The sequence below is a fragment of the Lepus europaeus genome, chromosome 16, assembly GCF_033115175.1.
Source record: "Lepus europaeus isolate LE1 chromosome 16, mLepTim1.pri, whole genome shotgun sequence".
NCBI lineage: Eukaryota > Metazoa > Chordata > Mammalia > Lagomorpha > Leporidae > Lepus > Lepus europaeus.
The window spans coordinates 49,177,140-49,198,627 of NC_084842.1; positions in this window are offsets into that span (position 1 = coordinate 49,177,140).

The following is a 21,488-nucleotide window of genomic DNA, read 5'->3' on the forward strand; positions in this document are numbered from 1 at the left end:
GAAGAGGAGCAACCGGGACTAGAACCCAGAGTACCAGTGCCGCAGGTGGAGGATTAGCCTAGTGAGCCGCGGCACCAGCCGACAGGGTGTTTATTAAGCATCAAATATGTTATAGCCTCCCAAAGGAGGCTTTCAAGATTTATTTATAAGCCAACTTGAAGATCTTTCAAATAAAGCAAAATCAAACTCTGTGCTGTAACGAGAATTAACGTGACCTAGGTTAAAAATAAAGGGTGAGGCAACGGCATCCATATGGGCGCCAGTTTGTGTTCTCATTGTTCTACTTTTGGTCCACTTCCCTGTTTATGGCCTGGGCAAGCAGTGGAAGATGGTCTGCATGCTTGGGCCTCTGTATCCCATGGGAGACCTGGAAGAAACTCCTGGCTCCTGACTTCCGCCTGGGCCAGCCTGAGTCATGACAGCCATTTGGGGAGTGAAACAGTAGAGGGATGATTGATTCTCTTTCTCCCTCTCTCCCCCTCTATAACTCTGCCTTTCAAATAAATAAAAAATAAAGGATGATGTAACAGAGTTCAACATATTACAAAACTACAGTAATCAAAACTGTAGTACTCACCTAAGCAGAGACCAATGGAATGAAAGAGTGCACCGAGATGCTAAGTGTCTCCTCGAAGGATTTTTGGCGGGAACACCAGGACCACACAGTGGGGAAAGGACCGACTCCTCACAAAATAAGGCCTTGAGAGACCTGGAAAGCCACATGCAGAACAATGAGGCTGGACCCTTACCTTGAGCCACATAGAAAAGTTACCTTGGAATATATTAAAGATTTACATGAAAGATTAAACCGTAAAACTCCTAAAACCAAGGGAAATCTTCATGATGATGGACTTGATTATGTTCTGGGTATGACACGAGAAGCACAGAAACAGACGGATAGGACTGCATCCAAAATTTTAAGTTTCCGTGCATCAAAACAAACAACAGAGTGAAAGACGGCATATGGAATGGAAGAAAATTGCAAAACATATAATCAAGAGTTAATATCTAGGCCGGTGCCGTGGCTTAACAGGCTAATCCTCCGCCTTGCAGCGCCGGCACACCGGGTTCTAGTCCCGGTTGGGGTGCCGGATTCTGTCCTGGTTGCCCCTCTTCCAGGCCAGCTCTCTGCCATGGCCCGGGAAGGCAGTGGAGGATGGCCCAAGTCCTTGGGCCCTGCACCTGCATGGGAGACCAGGAGAAGCACCTGGCTCCTGGCTTCGGCTCAGCACGATACGCCGGCCGCAGCGGCCATTGGAGGGTGAACCAACGGCAAAAAGGAAGACCTTTCTCTGTCTCTCTCTCACTATCCACTCTGCCTGTCCAAAAAAAAAAAAAAAAAAAGTTAATATCTAAAACAGACTTCTACAACTCAACAAGGGACCAAAGGACTTAAACAGGCATTTCTCCAAAGATGATGTTCATACAGCTAACGAGAGGAAAGATAACACTAGAGAAATGCAAATCAAAAATTGCAGTAAGAAATGACGTCACACCTATAAGGATGACTTATCAGAAAAACTAAGTGTTGGTAAGGATGTGGAGAAATTGAAACTTTATGCATAGTTGGTAGGAATGTAAAATGGTGCGACTGCTGTGGAAGACAGTATGGGAGTCTAGTGATGGGATACTGGCACACTCGTGTTCATTATAGCACTGCTCGTAAATAGGCTCCAGGTGGAAGCAAGTCAGATGCCCCATAAGAGGTGAGTGGATAAGGAAAGGTGTGCCTTTTAACCAATGGAATAATATTCAGCCTCAAAAAGGAAGGAAATTCTACCATGCACAAAGATATGACACTAACTGAAATAAGTCACAAAAGTAGTGAATGACTCCACTTACACGAGGTTGTTAAAAAGAGTCAAATCCATAGAAACAAAGTAGAATGTGCAGTGCTTGTGAGGAGCTGCATGGAGTGGAAGGAGAGTTCAATGGGTGTAGAGTCCATTTGCAAGGTGAAGGAGCTACGGAGATCTTTTATACAGCAATGTGAATATGCTGAACACTGCTGACCTATACACTTACAAATGGTAAAGATGGCATATTGTATGCTATGTATCTCTCACAGCTTAATTATAAGTTATAGTGCTTAATTTTAATATTTTTTCCCGCTACTTTAATGTTTAAAGAGAAAAATAAGTCATTCAAAATGTATAGGATGGGGGCCAGCGCTGTGACATAATAGGCTAACCCTCCACCTGCAGCACCGGCATCCCATATGGGCATTGTTTTGCGTCCCAGCTGCTCTTCCCATCCAGCTCTCTGCTTATGGCCTAGGAAGTGCTTGGCCCCTTGCACCTGCGTGGGGGCCCTAAAAGCAGCTCCAGACACTGTGGCCATCTGGGGAGTGAACCAGCGGATGGAAAACCTCTCTCTCACTCTCTGCCTCTTAACTCTGCCTTTTTTTTTTTTGACAGGCAGAGTGGACAGTGAGAGAGAGAGAGACAGAGGTCTTCCTTTGCCGTTGGTTCACCCTCCAATGGCCGCCGCGGCTGGCGTGCTGCACCTGGCGCACCGCGCTGATCCGATGGCAGGAGCCAGGTGCTTCTCCTGGTCTCCCATGGGGTGCAGGGCCCAAGCACTTGGGCCATCCTCCACTGCCTTCCCAGGCCATAGCAGAGAGCTAGCCTGGAAGAGGGGCAACCGGGACAGAATCCGGCGCCCCGACTGGGACTAGAACCCGGTGTGCCAGCACTGCAAGGCGGAGGATTAGCCTAGTGAGCCGCGGCGCCGGCTCAACTCTGCCTTTCAAATCAATAAATCTTTAAAAAATACATTAGAAAACGCTAGGAGGAAACCAAAAAGCCTACAGACACCTGGGGAAAATGACATGACACGTAATAGACCATCTCAGGCCTGGGGGGAAAAGCACAGGAGGATCTCTAGGAAATTAAGGCATTTAAAGCAATGTGTGTACACAGAGAATTTAGGCCATGTAAATGCCCAAGGGAGATGCATGCTCAGAAAAGTATGAAGAAAAGCCTGAACTTTTGCTGAGGGGTGATGTACAACACTTATCCAATCTCGCACAGAAGTTAAAGGAAGACCCCAGTACAGACTGATATGCTAGGACTGGAAGGGGTGTCTGTGTGTATGGCTTTGTTTTTAGCCCCTGACACTCAAGGCACCCAAAGTGAAGCTTCAGAGGATTGACTGACCACACACGCCAAATGACACAGTCTTTGCAAAAAGTAGCTGGAAGAATAGCATGGACAACTGCAGCCCTCAATGGTAATAATTATTTGAAAGTAAACGTGAGCTACTACAACCTTTGATAACAATAGTGGTACGAACAAACCCTAGGAAAGAGTGAAAATCAACAACCGGAGCTGTGCCGATCTGAAGCCAGGAGACGAGAGCATCCCCCGGGTCTCCCACATGGGTTCAGGGCCCCAAGAACCTGGACCATGCTCCACTGCCCTCACAGGCCCTAGCAGAGAGCTGGATCAGACATGGAGCAGCCAGGTCCCAAACTGGTGCCCATATGGGATGCCGGCGCTGCAGGCAGCAGCCTCACCTGCTGCACCACAGTGCTGGCCCCAAAGCAAAGCAAATTGATGAAAGATTGAATCTACAAATCCATGAAGCTCCATGACTTCAAGTAGTGTCAACTCACTGAGACCCACACTGAGACATACTATACTAAAACTATTAGACGTTACCGGGGCCAGTGCTGTGGCATAGCGGGTAAAGCTGCTGCCTGCAGTGCCGGCATCCCATATGGGTATTGGTTTGAGCCTTGGCTGCTCCACTTCCAATCCATCTCCCTGCTAGTGCACCTGGGAAAGTAGCAGCATATGGCTCAAGTCCTTGGGCCCCTGAACCCGTGTGGGAGACCCAGAAGAAGCTCCCGGCTTCGGATTGACGCAGCTCTGGCCGTTGCAGCCATTTGGGAAGTGAACCAGTGAATAGAAGACCTCTCTCCCTTTCTCTGTGCCTCTGCCTCTCAAATAAAAAAATAAAATAAAAATTAAACATAGAATCTAGAATGGAACAAGAAACAATTCATCACATATAAGAGGTCCTCAATGACATTATCAGCTGATTTCTCATAATTCATTGAGGCCAGAAGGAAGACGTTATGTTTTAAATCGTGCCAGAAAGAAAAAAATCAACCAAGAATTTATCTTGCAAAATTGTCCTCTGAAAACTAGCAAGAAATTAAGGTATTCCTAGATAAATAAAAGCAAGTGAGTTTGTCACTGCTGACAGGGTCTACAAGCAATGCTAAAGGCATCTTTTAGATGAAAGCATGATAGACAATAACTGAACCCATACGAAGAATTAAATATCTCCAGTTCAGGTAATAGGGCAAATGTAGAAACCAGGAGTATTGTAGTTTTAGTTTATAATTCCACTTTATTTTCTACAAGAATTAAAGGAATGGAAGATAATTATAAGTCTGTTTTTGGGTATTCAATGTATAACAATCTGGGATATCAATTCAAAAGCGTGGGTAACAGCCATAAAGGAATACAGTTTTTCTATGCTATTGAAATTGTTATCAGAGACTGAGAGAAACAAACAGAAAAAGCTCCCATCTGACAATTTACTCCCCAAATTTCCACCAGAGCTAAAGCTATGACCTGGGAGCTCATTCCAGGTCTCCCAAGGGGGTGACAGAAACTCAATCAGTTGAGCCATCAGCACTATCTCCCAGGGTCTCTACATTGGTAGGAAGCTGGTGCCAGGAACCAAAGCCAGGACTCCAAGGTGGGAGGCAGATGCCTTAACAGGTATCTTAACCAAGAACCAAACTTGTCCCAGATTCATTGTAACTTTATATTTTTATATGTAATACTTACAGTAATTATAAATATAGAAAACAGAAATGGAAATGAGAAGGGAATTGAAAGATACCACTACAAAAACTCAAGGGGCAGGCACTTAGCCTAGTAATTAAAACACCAGTTAGGAGGCCAGCGTCTCATATCAGAGTACCCTTTGTCCAGTTCCCAATTCTAGCTCCTGAGTCTAGTGTCCCGTGAACATAGACCCTCAGAGGCAGGGTGGTGGCTCTAGTAGTTGGGGTCCTGCCTCCCATATGGCAGATCTGCCTTGAGTTCCTGGCTCCCAGCCTCAGCCTGGACCCTCCCCAAGCTGTTGGCAGTATTTGGCGAGTAAACCAGTGGATAGGAGTATTTTCTCTCAAAAAAAAAAAAAAATTCTTCAACTAAATGCAAAAGACAACAGCAATGGAAGACATGAGGAACAAGACATTACAAAATATACAAAAAAAAAAAATATGGCAGAAGCCCATTCTTATCAGTACTTAAAATATAATCAAATTAAAATTTCTAATCTAGGGGCTGGTGCCTAAAAAAAAAAAAATTAAAATAAAAACAAAACATAGAGTTGCAATCCAAAGGCAGGAAATTGAATAACAGGGGAGGGAATGATATCCCAAGTAGGTAAGGCTGGTTTTCAAAAGATTGATTTGAAAGGCAGAGTTACAGAGAGGCAGAGGTAGAGGCAGAGACAGAGGGAGGTCTTCCATCCACTGGTTCACTCCCCAAACGGCCACAACAGCTGGAGCTGGACTGATCCGAAGCCAGGAGTCAGGAGCTTCCCTGAGGTCCCCTACGTGGGTGGAGTGGCCCAAGGACTTGGGCTATCCTCCTGCGCTTCCCCAGGCCACAGCATAGAGCTGGATAGGAACAGGGGTTGCTGGGACAGCAGGCATCAGCTTTCCTGCTACGCTACAGTGTTGGCCCCGTAAGGCTGGTTTTAACGTGAGAAAATTAATACAACTTGGGACACCATTGCCTGTGGCAGAGTCACGACTAAACTCGGTTCCATCTCGGCAGACAGCAAGCAGTCACAGTGCTACCAGGGGTGGCCAGGGCCATTTACAGGGTGCGGAGCAGACTCCCCGCATCCTGAAGCTGCAGGAGTTCTGGGCAGAAGCCCCAGAGCTGCACTCATTCTGTGATCCAAGAGGGTCCCCCTCAGCTTCTTGGGGCTGGAACCAGCAGCAACCCATTAAAAAAAAAAAAAAAAAAAAAAAAAGACTCAACCCGCGAAAGTTCCCTCTGCACCTCCTTGCCCGTGGTGCTGGGAGTCCCAGGCACAAACCCCGGCAGCACCCTTGCGTGGTGTGTGAACACTGCGGGGTGCTCCATCTGTGCCTTGCGGAGCTGGGACTCGATGCTGTCATTATGGTCCTTGGAGTAACTCACAGGCACTCAGTACCTGCATCGCTCGGCTTCATGCAGGCGGCGACCACCATCCCCAAATCCTGGCTGCTGCCCTGCAAGATGTGGGAACAACTCCACTGTATCCTGCAACACCAGGACTGTAACAACCAGTGCCAATTTCCTCAAACCCAGCGGAATCTCCCTGGTGGGACCTGAACAAGTACCTGCCTGCAGCTAGCATTCCACCTCTCCAGATGCATACCTCCCCATGCAAAATCTTGTGTCTGCCTTGTAGTCTTTCAACAGCACTGGAGCAGGGTTCAGTTCGCATCCTCCAGTCCTGGGATTGGGGCTTTTGGTGCTATAAGCCCCAGTCCCAGCTGCCCTCTCCCAGCAGGACCTGGGAAGCTCCCATCCACATCACACAATCCTAGAGCCACAGCTGTTGGTGCACAAGTGCCAGCGTCACTCAGCCATGCCAGGGGGACAGGTGGAGAGCACCCTCCGTGTTCCCCAGCACCAAAAATGAGGCCATGGCTATCACAATTCCTAGTGTAACCGACACCAAACTCTCAGGGCACTGAGGGTGCACACCTCAGGAAGCCCGCATTCACCTTTAAAGACACACTTGCACCCCCACAAGCTGCTGCAGACTAGGCCACTGCACCACACGCTGACATGGGCTGACCTTGATCACATAAAAAAAAAAATCACTCAGAGGTGTATTTATGGGCTCACCTAAAACCAAAGCCAAAGTAAAAAACCAAATGATACCCTTGCATTCCATCTAAACAAGCTCTTAAAACGAAGCCTACTACATAAAGGAACTATTGCACCAGATGCACAGATGTCAAAGTAGGGACATTCAGTCTCTTGAATGAAGAAAGGTAGCACAGCACCTGTAAAACACAGTTTTCCAGAAAGATCCCGATCTGAAGAAAACTATGCCAGAAATAGAAGTCAAAATAATCACACTCGGTGTGATACAAGATAACACAGCTTGAAGAAATGAAGAAAATACTACGCGGCACGAGTGAGAAATTCACTTAGGAGATTGAAATCATTAAAAAGAGCCAAACAAAAATTTTAGAGTTGAAAACTTCAGTTAATGAAATAAAGCAATATGAATGAAGCTTCAACAGCAGATAGGCCAAGCTGAGGAAACAATTTCTTACCTGGAAGACAAAAGAAAAGAATTACCAAGCATGAAGACGGAAGCGGAGCAGGGGACTCCCGAGTTGGCTGAATAGATTGTAGCCACACCAACTTCAGCTACTCTGGGATATGAAGAGACAAAGGAAGGACCATGTTTCCAGGGGTCTGAATGATGGGAATTTTCAGCAAAGAAGTGAAAAAGACAATGAAGATTCCGTGGGACATGAGGAGAAGAGAGGGAGAAACCATGCAGACAGTTGTGCCACTAGCTATGAGCAGTGCTCTTGCCGCACCAGGGGAGGAAGAAATCACTGTGCACCTGCCGAATTCCACTGCCACCACTGACCTGTACTTCAGTCTGGGCAGCCGAGTCTGAGTGTTTGCTTCTTCCCCTCCCCCACTCCACAGAGGGCCACTCTCAGCAGCTAAGAGTCGGGCAGTTGGGAAGAGATACAACTTCAGATCTAGCTAAAGAGCCCATGAGAGCATTTCGGGCATGAAAAGCCAAGACACTATGGCAAAAAATGACCTACATGAAAGACCTTGTGAGTGAGACCCCAGTGGAAAGATAGGACCATCAAAGGAGGTACCTTTCTCTGAAGGGAGGAGAGAAGTTCCACTTTGCTTATGGCCCTGTCTAAACGAGGTTGGAGTTTGTGAACTCAAGAGGCTTCCATGGCCTTGGCAACACATGTCAAGAGTGTGATTACTGACATCATAAATAAGAGTGTCACTTGTTAAATCAACAACAGGAGTCACTGTGCACTTGCTCCCCATGTAGGATCTCTGTCCTTAATGAGTTCTACTATAAGAATTAACAGTAAAACTAGTACTCAAACAGTACTTTATACTTTGTGTCTGTGTGTGTGCAAACTGTTGAAATCTTTACTCAGTATAGAGTTGATCTTCTGTATATAAAGATAATTAAAAATGAAACTTAATGAAGAATGGGATGGGAGAGGAAGTAGGAGGTGGGACAGGAGTGGGGGTAGGAGGGCAGGTAGGGGGGAAGAACCACAATAATCCAGAAGCTGGGGGCCAGCACTGTGGCACAGCAGGTTAAAGCCCCAGCCTGCAGCACTAGCATCCCATATGGGTGCCATTTCAAGTCCTGGCAGCTCCTCTTCCGATCCAGCTCTCTGCTATGGCCTGGGAAAGCAGTAGAAGATGGCCCAAGTCCTTGGGCCTCTGCACCCTCATGGGAGACCTGGAAGAAGCTCCTCGCTCCTGGCTTCAGATCATTTCAGCTCTGGCCGTTACGGTCATCTCGGGAGTGAACCAGCAGAATGGAAGACCTCAATCTCTCTCTGGCTCTACTTCTCTCTGTAACTCCTCTTTCAAATAAATAAAATAAAATAAATTCTTGAAAAAAAAGCTGTAGCTATGAAATTCATATTTATTAAATAAAAGCTTTCTAAAAGAAAAAAAAGAAAGAAAGGAGATGCCAGCTCTCAGGGAGAAGTGGAAGGAGCCTGTGTCTGTGTCAGTCCCTGTCACTGCTGATAACTGCCTTGGGGAGAACCTTGCAGAACAGATTTTTAGTTTAGCCTGGAGAGCCAGCAGGGGGCAGGGTGCCCACTTAACCCCATGAAAAGAGAGCACACTGCCTGCTTCCCGTCGCCCAGACAAGGGCTCGCAGCAACAAGCAGGGAGCAGGCACCGTCTTGATAAGGTGAGTGCAGGCAGCAGCAGCAGCTCGTGTGCATTCATGTAGGGAAGTTTTTCTGAGGGATACATCCATGACCCCTACTGAGTCTGGCTGGAGGACTGGGAGGGGCGGGGAGCCCACGTCAGCTTGTGAGGGACTCCCCTCTCCTAACTTGATCGTGAGTGACCACACTCATACGGCCAAGGCGGAAACTCTGACAGGCAGCAGGTTCTGGGAACGCCTCGGCTCTCCCTGTGGATGGAGCAAGTTCTCGGGGCCGAGAGTGGATTCCCTGCTCCCTGTGACTGGGGAGCCCTGCACGCTATGACTGTGGGAATTTTTCTTAAAGACTTTATTTATGTGAAAGGCAGAGTTAGAGAGAGAGGAAGACACCATCCACTGGGTCACTCCCCAAAGAGCTGCAAGGGCAGGGCTGAGCCAGTAGCTTCCTTTGGGTCTCCCACTAGAGTGTTAAGAGCCTGAGCAGTTGGGCCATCTTCCCCTGTCAGCTTTGCAGGTGGTGGCTTTACCCACTATGCCACAATGCTGGCCCTGACTGGGAATTCTATGACAACATGCTAGGGCACGAGGTGCAACTCAGGCCCTAGGCAACCACCGTGTCTGGCTTCAGAGACTCAGAGTTCCCCAAGTGCCGGGGGTGGATCATTGCAGAGGGTTCTGTGCTCACACTGAGGACTGTACAGATCTTTGTGTGGTTCAAACATATGTGTGGGTGGGGTATGTAGCCACTGTGGGCTCATCCCAAGCATGGATCCCCTTGGCACAGAGAGGAGGTGAGGCACTGATCACACCAGCTGATGTGCTTATACCTCACCCCTGCTCACAACAGAGATCTACCACACCCAACTTGGGTGTCGCCTGGACTCTTGCACCACTCTGAACACTGCCTGGAACTCCCTGACCCCACCTGGTACACACTGAAGGAACACACACTCCACTAAGCCACAGAGGCATATTTCAAAGACAAAAGCCACAAGAAAATATACAAGTGGTTTCACAAATGCCTAAAAGTAAATGTAGAAATAGAGAAATATGAACAAGGAAGATGCTATGACTCCCCCAAAGGAACATAGTGCTTCAATATTAGAATGTGAAGATAGAGATTAATGAAATGCCTGGAAAGGAATTCAAAAGAATGATCATATGATTACTCAAAAACAGTTGGAAACAATTCATAAATTAATCAACCCTGATGTCCATCAACTGATCAGTGGGTAAAAAAATTATGATTATATATATATATGATATATAATGTATATATACATATATAGTGTATATGTATATATAAAATATACATATACACACCCACTATGGAATACTACTCAGTCATAAAAATAAAGAAATCCCGTCTTTTGCAACAAAATGGACGCAACTGGAAACCATTATACTTAGTAAAATCAGCCAATCCCAAAGAGACAGATACCATGTTTTCCCTGATCTGTGGTAACTAACAGAGTACCTAAGATGTAATGCATTAGAGTGAAATTAATATTTTGAGATTTGATGATTTTTTAGAGCCCTTGTCTCTAATGTTGAATATCAGTGGTTTTTTTTTTTCTTTATACTATTTTTTTAAACTCTAAGTGTAGGGTTAATCTTATAAGGTAAACTGAAAATAGATATTTGTAAAAATTAAGAATGGCAATAGGAGAGGGATGAGGAAGAAGGATAGACGTATGGGCATAAGGGAAGGAAGGGTGGGAATTGTCACTATGTTCTTAAATCTATGAAACCCATGAAATTGTATTCCTTAAATAAAATTTAAAATAAAAAATAAAAGGCTGAAAACTGTCAAAAAACAAAAAAAAGGAAATCTATACACGACATGGATGAAAAATTTTGCCAAGAGACAAAAATCTTGAAGATGAATCATCTGAAATATTAGAAATGATGAATATATCTAACAAATACAATGGAAAGCCTTAACAGACTTGGTGAGGCCAAAGAAAGAATATCCAAGCTAGAAGACAAATCTTTGGAAATATCTCAGGCATTTCCTCCTCCCCACCCAAAAAAAAAAAAAAAAAAAGAAAAAAAACCTAGAAAAACTGAAAACAGTGTTTGGGATTTATGTGATAGTAATCAAATGACCTAACATACAGGTCTTAGGAGTTTCTGAAGGTGTGGAAAGAGAATGGATTAGAAGAGCTATTCAATGAAATAATAGCAGAAAACTTCCCTAATCTGCAGAAAGGGACATCCAAGTACAGGAAGCACAAATATATGACCAGAAAAATTCATCACCATGACACAGTACAGTCAAGCATTCAACAGGAAAACAAATAAAAGATTCTAAAATGTGCACAAGAGAAATGCAATTACCTTCAGAGGATCTCTGATTAGACTGACAGCTGATTTCTCATCAGAAACCCTAGAACAACCATTATGGAAGAAGTACGGAGATTCCTCAGAATTGTGAAAACAGATCTACAGTGTGACCCAGGCATCCCACTCCTGGGAATTTCCCCAAAGGAAATGAAATCAGCACATGTTTATAGCAGCTTAACTCACAATATCTAAGACAGAGAATCAACTCATTTGTCCATCACTGATGACTGGATAAAGGAAATGTGGAGGGGTTGGCAGTGGCATAGCAAATAAAGCCTCTGCCTGCAGTGCCAGCATCCCATATGGGCGCCGGTTCAAGTCCTGGCTGCTTCACTTCCAATCCAGCTCTCTGCTATGACCTGGGAGAGCAGAAGATGTCCCAAGTCCTTGGGCCCCTGAACCTGCTTGGGAGACCCAGAAGAAGCTCCTGGCTCCTAGCTCCAGATCAGCCCAGCTCTGGCCATTGTGGCCCTTTGGGGAGTGGACCAGCAGATGGAAGACTTCTCTCCCTGTCTCTGCCTCTCTGTAGCTCTACCTTTCAAATAAATCTTAAAAAAAAAAAGAAAGAAAATACAGTGGAGCTGGCAATGTGATGGAGTGGGTAAAACTGCAGCCTGCAGTACCGCATCCCATAAGGGTGCTGGTTCGTGTGCTGGCTGCTCCACTTCCAATCCAGCTCCCTGCTAATGTACCTGCGAAAGCATCAGAAGATGGCCTAAGTCCTTGGGCCCCTGCCCCTACATGGGAGACCGAGATGAAGCTCCTGGCTCCCAGCTTTGGTCTGGCTCAGGCCATTTGGGGAGTGAACCAGCAGATGGAATAGTGTTCCTTCTCTCTCCCCACTCTTTCCTCCCCTTCTCCTTCCCCTTCTCCCCCTCCTCCTCCTTTCTCTCTCTCTCTCTCCCCCTTCTCTGTACTTCTTTTTTTTTTAAAGATTTCACTTATTTGAGAGCTGGAGTTACAGACAGTGAGAGGGAGAGACAGAGAGAAAGTCTTCCATCCCAAATGGCCACAGCAGCCAACCTGGAGCCAGGAGCCAGGAGCCTCTTCCCAGTCTCCCAAGTGGGTACAGGAGCCCAAGTTTCTCTAGGCCATAGCAGAGAACTGGATAGGAAGAAGAGCAGCCGGTATCCATATGGGATGATGATGCTGCAGGCAGAGGCTTAGCCCACTGTGCCACAGTGCTGGCCCCTTTAGCTCTTTCAAATAAATAAATAAATAAATATTAAAAAAGAGAAAATGTGATGTATATATACAATAGAATACTATTCAGCTATGAAAAATAGTGAAATCCTGTCTTTTGCAATAAAATGGATGCAACTTGAAATCATTATGCTTAGTGAAATAAGCCAGTCCCAAAAGACAAATATATTTTCCTTGATTTGTGGTAATTAATATACAGAGCACAAGAAATGTAATGTATATGAGTGAAATTAACATTTTGATATTTGGTCATTGTTTACAGCCCTTGTCCATGCTCTTGAGGAACAGTGGTTTTTACTGCTTGCTACTTGTTGAATTATTTATTTGGTGGAGGGTTAGGTTTGTGGTTGTAAAATAAACTAAGAGTATGTCATTGTAAAAATTAAAAAACAAGAAAGGAAGGAGGGAGGATGGGCATGTGGGTGGAAGGGAGGATAAAATGAGAAGCATAATTATGTATTTCATATTTACAGATTTAAGAACATGACATTTGTTCACCTTATATAAAAAAATTAAAAGTTAAAAAAAAAGCCTATGTGAAAAATGGGATACCATTAAGCAACCAAGTATTTGCATTATAGGTACTTCTGAAGGAGAAGAGAAGGAAAAAGGCATTGAGAAATCTTCCAAATGAAACAATGGTTGAAAACTGTAAGTCTTAAAAAAAGATATGGACATCCAGATGCAGGAAGTGCAAAGGACCCCAAGGAGACTCAACCAAAAAAAAAAAATATCTTCTCTAGGGCATATTGTAATGAAATTGTCAAAAGTTAACAATAAAGATAATCCAAAAGATGGGAAGAGAAAAACATCAAATCATAAATAAAGGAAAACCAATTAGACTAAAAGCAGACTTCTCAAGAGAAACCCTACAGACCAAAAGAGAATATGGTAATATATTCAAAGTCTCAAAAGAAAAAAAGATACTTTCAGCTAACATTATTAAATCCAGTGAAGCTATCTTTTAGAAGGAAGGAAGGAATAAGACATTTCCCAGCTAAGCAAAAACTACGAGAATTCATCACCACCAAACTAGACCAGAAATTCTGAAGGGAATCTTACTTTAGAAGTAGAAGTGTTGAAAGGGATTAAGAGGTGGAGTAGGGAGGGAGTTATTGCTCTAGTCTAGGAGAAGAGAGTTTTTTTTTTAAACTTTTATTTAGTAAATACAAATTTCCAAAGAACAGTTTATGGATTACAATGGCTTTTCCCCCCATAACTTCCCTCCCACCCACAACCCTCCCATCTCCTGCTCCCTCTCCCATTCCATTCACATCAAGATTCATTTTCAGTTATCTTTATATACAGATCAATTTAGTATATATTAAGTAAAGATTTCATCAGTTTGCACCCACACAGAACATAAAGTGTAAAATACTGTTTCAGTACTAGTTATAGCATTAATTCACATTGAACAACACATTAAGGACAGAGATCCTACATGAGGAGTAAGTTCACAGTGACTCCTGTTGTTAATGTAACAATTTGACACTCTTGTTTATGGCATCAGAAATCTCCCCAGGCTCTAGTCATGAGTTGCCAAGGCTATGGAAGCCTTTTGAGTTCGCCGACTTCGATCTTATTTAGACAAGGTCATAGTCAAAGTGGAAGTTCTCTCCTCCCTTCAGAGAAAGGTACCTCCTTCTTTGATGGCCCGTTTTTTCTAATGGGATCTCACTCGTAGAGATCTTTCATTTAGGTTTATTTATTTATTTATTTATTTATTTTGCCAGAGTGTCTTGGCTTTCCATGCCTAATATACTCTCATGGGCTCTTCAGCCAGATTCGAATGCCTTCAGGGCTGATTCTGAGGCCAGAGTGCTGTTTAGGGCATCTGCCATCCTATGAGTCTGCTGTGTATCCTGCTTCCCATGTTGGATCGTTCTCTCTTTCTTAATTCTATCAGATAGTATTAGCAGACACTAGTCTTGTTTATGTGATCCCTTTGACTCTTAGACCTATCATTATGATCAGTTGTGACCTGAACTTGATCACTTGAACTAGTGAGATGGCATTAGTACAGGCCACCTTGATGGGATTGTATTGGAATCCCCTGGCACATTTCTAACTCCACCATTTGGGGCAAGTCCGATTGAGCATGTCCTAAATTGTACATCTCTTCCCTCTTATTCCCACTCTTATATTTAACAGGGATCACTTTTCAGTTCAATTTAAACACCTAAGAATAATTGTGTGTTAATTACAGAGTTCAACCAATAGTATTAAGTAAAACAAAACAAAAAAATACTAAAAGGGATAAAGCATTAAGTTGTACATCAGGCCGGTGCCGTGGCTTAACAGGCTAATCCTCTGCCTTGCGGCGCTGGCACACCGGGTTCTAGTCCCGGTTGGGGCACCGGATTCTATCCCGGTTGCCCCTCTTCCAGGCCAGCTCTCTGCTATGGCCTGGGAAGGCAGTGGAGGATGGCCCAAGTCCTTGGGCCCTGCAGCCGTGTGGGAGACCAGGAGAAGCGAGATACGCTGTCCGCAGCGGCCATTGGAGGGTGAACCAATGGCAAAAAGGAAGACCTTTCTCTGTCTCTCTCTCTCACTATTCACTCTGCCTGTCAAAAAAAAAAAAAAAAAAAAAAAAAACTAAATTGTACATCAACAGTTGGGACAAGGGCTGATCAAGTCACTGTTTCTCATAGTGTCCATTATACTTCAATAGGTTTCCTTTTTGGTGCTTGGTTAGTTGTCACCCATCAGAGAGAACATATGATATTTGTCCCTCTGGGACTGGCTTATTTCACTCAGCATGATGTGTTCCAGATTCCTCCATTTTGTTGCGAATGACCGGATTTCATTGTTTCTTACTGCTGTATAGTATTCTATAGAGTACATGTCCCATAATTTCTTTATCCAGTCTACTGTTGATGGGCATTTGGGTTGATTCCAGGTCTTAGCTATTGTGAATTGAGCTGCAATGAACATTAAGGTACAGGCAGCTCTTTTAATTGCCGATTTAATTTCCTTTGGGTAAATTCCAAGGAGTGGGATGGCTGCGTTGTATGGTAGGGTTATAGTCAGGTTTCTGAGAAATCTCCAGACTGACTTCCATAGTGGCTTTACCAGTTTGCATTCCCACCAACAGTGGGTTGGTGTCCCTTTTCCCCCACATCCTCGCCAGCATCTGTTGTTGGTAGATTTCTTTATGTGAGCCATTCTCACCGGGGTGAGGTGAAACCTCATTGTGGTTTTGATTTGCATTTCCCTGATTGCTAGTGATCCTGAACATTTTTTCATGTGCCTGTTGGCCATTTGGATTTCCTCTTTTGAAAAATGTCTATTAAGGTCCTTGGCCCATCTCTTAAGTGGGCTGTTTGTTTTGATGTTGTGGAGTTTCTGGATCTGTTTGCAGATTCTGGTTATCAACCCTTTATCTGTTACATAGTTTGCAAATCTTTTTCCCCATTCTGTCGGTTGCCTCTTCACTTTCCTGTTTCTTTTGTAGCACAGAAACTTCTCAATTTGATGCAGTCCCAAATGTTAATTTTGGCTTTGACTGCCTGTGCTTCCAGGTCTTTTCCAAGAAGTCTTTGCTGGTACCTATATCTTGCAGGGTTTCTCCAATGTTCGAGAACAGAGTTTTTAAAAATGGGGGAGAGTGCAGTATCAGGGAAGAGTTAGGGAGAAAACAGCAGATGAAACTCCATGCAAGCTGGAGGGACACTGTGGACCTATGTGGAGGGCCTGGATGCACACAACTCAGGACCCCAGCTGCTGAAAGTCTCAGCACCAGCTTTGGAGAGTGAGGCGAGACCAGACTGTAGCAGCCCAAGCCACTAGCAATAAAGCTTCAGGAAGAACCTGGAGAGAACCCGGCCTAGAGCTCCATGGGAGATAGTGTACCAGCCAAACTAGAAGAGAAATAAAAAAAGGAGGGGGCACATTTCTCTCTCCCCAATCACCCTGCAATGATGTCCTGTAACAAACCGATAGAGAGCACATGCCATTTTGGATATACAAAACAGCTGTACCAGCTCATGTCTGTACCCAGCAACCAGCTGAGGGGAAGACTCTCACATCTGGCAGGGAGAATTGACAGGGGGCTGGATGCTTGTGACTGTGAAAACACTGAGGCCATGTTGGGGGGCTCAGGGTGTGGCTGGGACTTTGGGCAATTGCTGTGGGAGGCTCCACACATGCTCTGGTCTCCCTGGTTCCCTGGTTAGGGACATTGCTGTGTAATCTGTGCTTACACTGAGGACTGCACAGATCCTTTGTGTGCCAATATTATACCAATATGTATGTGCCAATATGATACCAACTGGGGCTAGTGCCCAGGCACTGGTCTCCTTTGAGGAGTGGAGGTGAGCTGAGTCTAAACCAAGAGAGCAAAACAAACCTCCCCTCAGCTTAAAATTATATATATAAATAAAATATTTACCACGCCCACCTGGGTGTCACCTTGGACACTCCCTTCACCCTGGGGCACTGAACAGAGCTCCCTAGCCACCCAACACACACCTCTAGGTATTCACTGATAAAGTAGACATTCCATAAATCCACAGAGGCATAATCTAAAGATAAAAGCCACCACAGCGAAAAAACAAAGAAACCAACAAGTATCTACACAAATACTGAATAATAAACACACTGAGTCAAGAAACAAGAATAAGGAAGACAACATAACACCCCCAAAAGATCGCAACACTTCAATACTAGATTGTGAAGATGAAGAGACTGTAGAAATGCCAGAAATGGAATAAAAAAATTGATCGTAGGATTACTTACAAGTTATAAGAAGCAAATGCACAAACTAATAAAATTTGTACATGACATGAAACAAAATTTTTCTGATGACATTGAGATCTTAAAGAGAAAAAAATACAATCTTGGAAATGAATAATTCATTAGAACAAACTAAAAAATGCAGCATAAAGCCTAAACAACAGAATTGGTGAAGTAAGAAGAAAGAACATCCACCTTAGAAGATAAATTGCAGGAAATAATAGATAGACCAAAAACGCCTTTGGGAATCTACTATCAAATGACCCAACATATGGGTTCTATGAGTTCCTGAAGGTATGAAAAGAGAGAAAGGATTAGAAGGCCTTTTTAGTGAACCGATAACAGAAAACTTCCCTAATTTGGAGAAAGAAAGGGACATCCAAATACAGGAAGCACAGAGAACTCCCAATAGACATGATCAATAAAGATCTTCAGCACAACTCATTGTACTCAAACTCACCATAATAAAACATAAAGAAAAGATTTTAAAATGTACATGAGAGAAATGCCAGGTTACTTTCAGAGTATTTCCAGTTAGACTCATAGTAGACTTCTCATCAGAAACCCTGGCGAGAATGGCGAGATATATTTCAAGTCTTAAGAGCAAAAAACAGTCAACCCAGAATTACTGTACCCTGCAAAGCTCTCATTTATGAATGAAGGTGAAATATAGAACTTCCATAACAAACAAATTGAAAGAGTTTGTCACTGCTCTTCCAGCCCTATCAAAGATGCTTAAAGACATGTTGCACACAGAAACACAGAAACATCACTATTATATAAGGTAAAGGAAGAAAATCACCCAGTAAAAGTACAAAGGAAATTCAAAGTAAAAACTAGGAATATTTTGGTAAAATGACAGGTAACAAATAAGTAACAAAGTCGTTACTTATCAATAGTCACCTTGAATGTAAATGGCCTCAACTCTCCAGTTAAGACATAGACTGGCTGAATAGATTAAAAAACAAAACCCATCTATTTGCTGCCTACAAGAAACACAGATCACCAACAAAGATGTACACAGACTGAAAATGAAAGGATGGAAAAAGATATATCATGCCAACAGAAACAAAAAAAGAACTGGTATAGCCATCCTAATATCAGACAAAATAGACTTTAACAAAAAAAACTGTTAAAAGAGACAAAGACGGGCACTATATAATGGTTAAGGGATCAATTCAACAGGAAGATGTAACTATTGTAAACGTATATGCACCTAATTACAGGGCACTTGGCTATTTAAAAGAAATGTTAAGGAATATAAAGGGAGACATAGACTCCAATACAATAATAATGGGGGACTTCAATACCCCACATTCAGCAATGGAAAGATCAACCAGGCAGAAAATAAGCAAAGAAACAGTAGATTTAATCAACACTGTAGACCAAATGGACCTAACAGATATCTATAGACCTTTCCATCCTATAGCTGCAGAATACACATTCTTCTCACCAGTGCATGGAACTTTCTCTAGGATTGATCACATGCTAGGCCATAAGGCAAGTCTCAACAAATTAAAAAAAATCAAAAATCATACCATGCAATTTCTTGGACCACATGGAATGAAGCCAGAAATCAGCAACTCAGGAATCTCTAGAATCTATGCAAATACATGGAGACTGAACAACATGCTCCTGAATGAACAATGGGTCACTGAAGATATCAAAAGAGAAATCAAAAAGTCTTTGGAAACAAATGAAGATGACAATACAATGTAACAAAACTTATGGGCTACAGCAAAAACAGTGTTAAGAGGAAAGTTTATAGCAATTGGTGCCTAGAAATTGGAAAGGCACCAAATAAATGAGCTATCAATGCATCTCAAGGATCTAGAAAAATATCAAACCAAACCAAAAACTAATAGGAGAATAGAAATAATGAAAATTAGAGGATAGACAAAATTGAAACAAAAAAATCAATACAAAAGCTTAGCAAAATGAAGAGCTGGGTTTTTGAAAAAATAAACAAAATTGACACACCATTGGCCCAACTAACCAAAAAAAGGAGAGAGAAGACCCAAATCAATAACACTAGAGACGAAAAAGGAAATATAAGACACCACAGAAATAATAAAAAAGAATCATCAGAAATTACTACAAAGAGCCATATGCCAACAAACTGGGAAACCTAGAAGACATGGATAGAATCCTAGACACATAAAACCTACCTAAATTGAGCCATGAAGACATAGAACACCTAAACAGACCCATAACCAAGACAGAAATTGAATCACTAATAGAGGCCCTCTGCATAAAGAAAACTCAGGACCGGACAGCTTCACTATTGAATTTTACCATACATTTAAAAAAGAACTAACTCCAATCCTTCTCAAGTTATTCAAAACAATTGAAAGGGAGGGAATCCTCCAAAATTCTTTCTATGAAGCCAGCATCACCTTAATTCCTAAACCTGAAGAAGATGCAGCAGAGAAAGAGAATTACTGACCAATTTCCCTGATGAACATAGACAACTTAGAACATAGAACATAGACACTCAAAATTCTAGCCAATCGAATCTAACAACACATCAGAAAGATCATTCATCCTGACCAAGTGGGATTTTTCCCTGATATGCAGGATGGTTCAACATTTGCAAATCAATCAATGTGATACACCACATTAACAAACTGCAGAACAAAAACCATATGATTATCTCAACAGATGCAGATAAAGCATTTGATAAAATACAACAGCCTTTCATGATGTAAACTCTAAACAAATTTGGTATAGAAGGAACATTCCTCAACACAATCAAGGCAATTTATGACAAACCCATGGCCAACGTCATATTGAATAGGGAAAAGTTGGAAGCATTCCCACTGAGATCTGATACCAGACAAGAACACCCACTCTCATCATTGCTATTCAATACAGTTCTGGAAGTTTTAGCCAGAGCCATTAGGCAAGAAAAAGAAATCAAAAGGATATGAATTGGGAATGAGGAAGTCAAACTATCCCTATTTGCAGATAACATGATTCTATATATAGGGGATCTAAAAGACTCCACTAAGAGACTATTGGAACTCATAGAAGAGTTTGGAAAAGTAGCAGGATATAAAGTCAATACACAAAAATCAACAGACTTTGTATATACAGACAATGCAATGGATGAAAAAGAACTAAGATCAATCTCATTTACAATAGCTACAAAAAAAAAATCAAATACCTTGGAATAAATTTAACCAAGGATATCAAAGATCTCTTTGATGACAATTACAAAACATGAAATAAAGAAATAGAAGAACATAGAAAAAGATGAGAAAATCATCCATGTTCAAGGATTGGAAGAATGTCATCAAAATGTCCATACTTCTGAAATCAATTTACAGATTCAATGCAATACCAATAAAAAACCAAGGACATTCTTCTCAGATATAGAAAAAATGATGCTGAAATTCATGTGGAAACACAGGAGACCCCAAGTAGCTAAAACAATCTTTTTTTTTTTTTTGAAAGTTAGAGTGGACAGTGAGAGAGAGAGACAGAGAGAAAGGTCTTCCTTCTGTTGGTTCACCCCTCAAATGGCCACTGTGGCTGGTGCGCTGCGGCCGGTGTACCACGCTGATCTGAAGCCAGGAGCCAGGTGTTTCTCCTGGTCTCCCATGCGGGTGCAGGGCCCAAGCACTTGGGCCATCCTCCACTGCACTCCCTGGCCACAGCAGAGAGCTGGACTGGAAGAGGGGCAACCAGGACAGAATCTGGTGCCCTGACTGGGACTAGAACCTGGTGTGCCAGCGCCGCAGGTGGAGGATTAGCCTATTGATCCACGGTGCCGGCCCTAAAGCAATCTTAGACAACAAAAACAAAGCCAGAGACATCACATTACCAGATTTCAAGACATACTACAAGGCATTTATTATCAAAACAGCCTGGTACTGGCACAAAAACAGATGGATAGACCAACAGAACAGAATAGACATGCCAGAAATCAATCCAAGCATCTACAACCAACTTATATTTGACCAAGGAGCTAAAACCAATCTCTGGAGCAAGGATAGTCTCTTTAACAAATTGTGCTGGGAAAACTGAATTTCCACATACACAAGTATGAAGCCAGACCCCTACCTTATACCTTATACAAAAATCCACTCAAAATGAATTAAAGACCTAAATCTATGACCCAACATCATCAAATTATTAGAGAACATTGTGGATACCCTGCAAGACATTGGCACAGGCAAAGAGTTCTTGGAAAATACCCCAGATACACAGGCAATCAAAACCAAAATCAACAGATGAGATTATTTCAAATTGTCAAGCTT